The 3,171-nt window shown below is 33.6% G+C and overlaps 1 long non-coding RNA gene across 1 annotated transcript; it reads left to right on the top strand.

Moving 5' to 3' along the window:
* The first annotated feature begins 777 nt into the window (after nucleotides 1–777).
* Nucleotides 778–2,678, top strand: LOC114074665. Its single transcript, XR_003574995.1, has 2 exons — nucleotides 778–1,024; nucleotides 2,386–2,678. It is a non-coding gene; the product is annotated as an uncharacterized LOC114074665 (long non-coding RNA).
* The last annotated feature ends 493 nt before the right edge of the window (nucleotides 2,679–3,171 follow it).

A 3,171-nucleotide genomic window follows, 5' to 3' on the forward strand; every position in this document is an offset into this window, starting at 1 on the left:
ATGGTATTATTTACTTTCTTAATTTTCTTTCCTCTATTTTTGCGACAATGTTTCCCCGTCTGCATCCTATGTTGCCAAGAATGTCAATTCAATCAGTGTTTAATGATAATGATATAAAATGATATGATCCTTGTATTTTAAATTTTCATCTTGTGATTTATCAACTCAGACAAAAAGTTACCAACAACTTAATGTTGTTGCATCAACTTTGCCAGACCAACCATTTCTGATACGTTAGAGTAATGAGTTGCATACATGATTTGTTGCAATTAATGAACTTGGCGGATGAAGAGTTAGTAATTTTTCACCTTTTATTTCACTTTGTCATATTTACTCTTTCCATTTTCTTTGTAAAATATTTGTGTATTTCCATATCCTCCATTTTTTTTATCTTACCAAATGTTCGGTATCTGTTATGGATTTAACTCGTATTTATCGTAAAATTTCTCAATAATTTATGTAATTGACTTGTTATGAAAGCTTCTTCATTTTTTATTTAGGCAATTAATATTTAACAATGAATTTGCAACACATATTGTCGCTAGCTCCATTGGCTTAGAAACTCCTCAAAAGAATGGATCGCACCAGACATGTGTCCTTGTTGTTCTGAAATTACAAAGACACTTAAAAGTTTTTGATGGTGATATGTTCCTTGCCATTTCCTTGATTAGATATGTTCCTTACTATTTCCTTGACAAAAAATGGGTTTTCATTCAATTTTTTGAATTCCTTTTCAAATTGATTTGATGTTTTATTGTGTTGGTTTATATTGATAATCTATGGTTAATTAATGGTGAAGTTTTTATAGTTCTTAGTCTTTTACCTAGTTTTTATAAAAGATTCATTATTGAACCCTTTTTCCTCACCCTAGCCATGAATTGAAGTTGTATATTATCAGAGTTGTTGGAATTGATCATGTTATAGTTTAATTCACTATAATGATGATGATGATGATGAGTGTATACATTGAAAGTTTTTGATGAATTGACGGTAAGATGTTGAAGAATGTTTTGGAAGCTATTTGGTAAGACCATTATGATTATGTGTTCCCTACTTCAATAATGTTGGTTTATTCTTGATGATGATATTTAATTGAAGTATGATGATGTGCATAGATTAAGAAGATGATTATATGACGATTATGATGGCATGTTATGAATATGTTGAATTGTGAGATCATGGTAAGGGTATGATGATACATAGTTGAAGGTAATTCTCTTGTGTGCCTTATATGATATGACTGTGATGTGTTGTTCTCACTAATGATGGATTGTGATGAAAGGAAGTTCTCATCCTATACCTAATGATCTAATGAAATGATTATACAAGGGGTTAGTCTCCTATGGCCTATATAATATTTGATGATTAAGAATGACCTAACGGCATTTCAAAGGAAATATAGTTTAGCACAAAGCGAACTATATATGAGAGATGTCCTTTTCAAAGAGGTAATGTAGGTTCACTGATGTTCTCATGAGATGGATACTGCCATGTAATGTCCGTATATGAGTTTCCACTATATCTCCTAGTTCCTTAACTATGTTTCTCCCCGTAGGAATGCAAACTAATGGATCCACCTAGAATGTTATATTCAAATTTTGGTTCTACCTTGGGAAGTAGATCACCTTCTTTCGGTTTAGGGTTTCATGAAACCGGATTCCATGTTTAGCTCACATAGTCTACTGTCAGTTAATGCGATTGTTCCCGAATGTAAAATGAATGAATGGAAGTAATAAATATGGACTTAACTAGGGTGACTTAAGGGGTACTACTAAGTATGGGTAAGGGTATCAGACTTTTACCTATGTGTTACACAAGTTGACCTTAAGGGGAGTCATAGGAGGTTGTTCTTATGCACTTGTGTTATAATGAAATGTATCATGTTGATCCTATATGATGTTGCTCTTATATGATGTTGGTTTCATTTGATGAACTTGATAATGGTCTAAGTTGATATGTATGTTGGTGACTACTCATGATGTTATGTCATATCAGGTAAGACATTACTTATGATCTCTTTTCTAGTTTACTTGATTATGTAGGGTTATAGGGCTTCCCATGAGTATTTTGTATGTCTGGGATGGGATTGTTGGTAAGAGTTTTATATGCTTTGTTGATATGAACTCTTGAACATTATATGCTAATATGACTTTATGTTGGTGTTGTTACTATGTTTGAATATGAGTATGTCTTATTTGGTTTTGATCATTTGCTTGTATATGCTCTCATATATGTCTACGCAAAGGCTTTCCAAATGACTTAACATATTTCCAAACAAATGGTCCCTTTTATGCACTTCTTCAAAGGTTTTATGTGCATATATTTCGATACTTAGTACAAGTGGTTGTACTAACCCATATTCCTTATGTTTCTACAAATATGTAGGTTTTAGGCTGTTAAGGTGTTTCGGGGACATTTGTTAGAAGACTTGAACTTTTCCCCAAGTTGTTGGTGAGTCCTCAAAGTTCGAGGATGGTGCCAATTGTTCTATCCTAGTAGTATTGCTTATGTCTAAAGACACTTATTCTTTCCTTATTCTTGAGACTATTGTTTTAAGTGTATATGTGACATACTTTACTTGTAAGGGCTATGCCCAAACCTTTGTAACTCTCGTTTAAATGGATATATGTGAGACAAAGTATTAAATTACTTAAATGAATTGACCATGCTAAATGATAGATCTATATAAACTTCATAAGGGAGGAGTCTATGAAAAGTCCATATATGATATGTGAGAAGTCTAAGTACACTTCACTATGAAAAAGTTTTAATTTACGCATTTTTTCTACTAATGATATGTCATGATGTATGCTAAGGGATAGTGTAAGGCTTCTCTGAGGACCAAGACACCAGTTACGTCTGTGGGGTGCTCCCGGGCGTGACACATGGTGATGATTGAATATGAATGAAGTGAATGAACGTTGTGGACCGGGGCTGTTAGATGTAGGTGTAGGGGAAAGCAAGTTAGTAAAGTGTAGTTGTATTCTTTCAAATAGTTGGTGGTATGAATTGTCTTAGTTGTCCTTAGAGGTGCAGGTGACGGTGGGGCGTCACAAGAACCATATGTGCTAGGACTACGCAGGGATGGTACATGGTTAGATGATTGTGGATATGCATTTAAATCCAATGTATGCACATCATATTATTGGTTACTTGGTTAGTAGTAACTTC

This window comes from Solanum pennellii, chromosome 11 (assembly GCF_001406875.1).
Source record: "Solanum pennellii chromosome 11, SPENNV200".
Lineage (NCBI taxonomy): Eukaryota > Viridiplantae > Streptophyta > Magnoliopsida > Solanales > Solanaceae > Solanum > Solanum pennellii.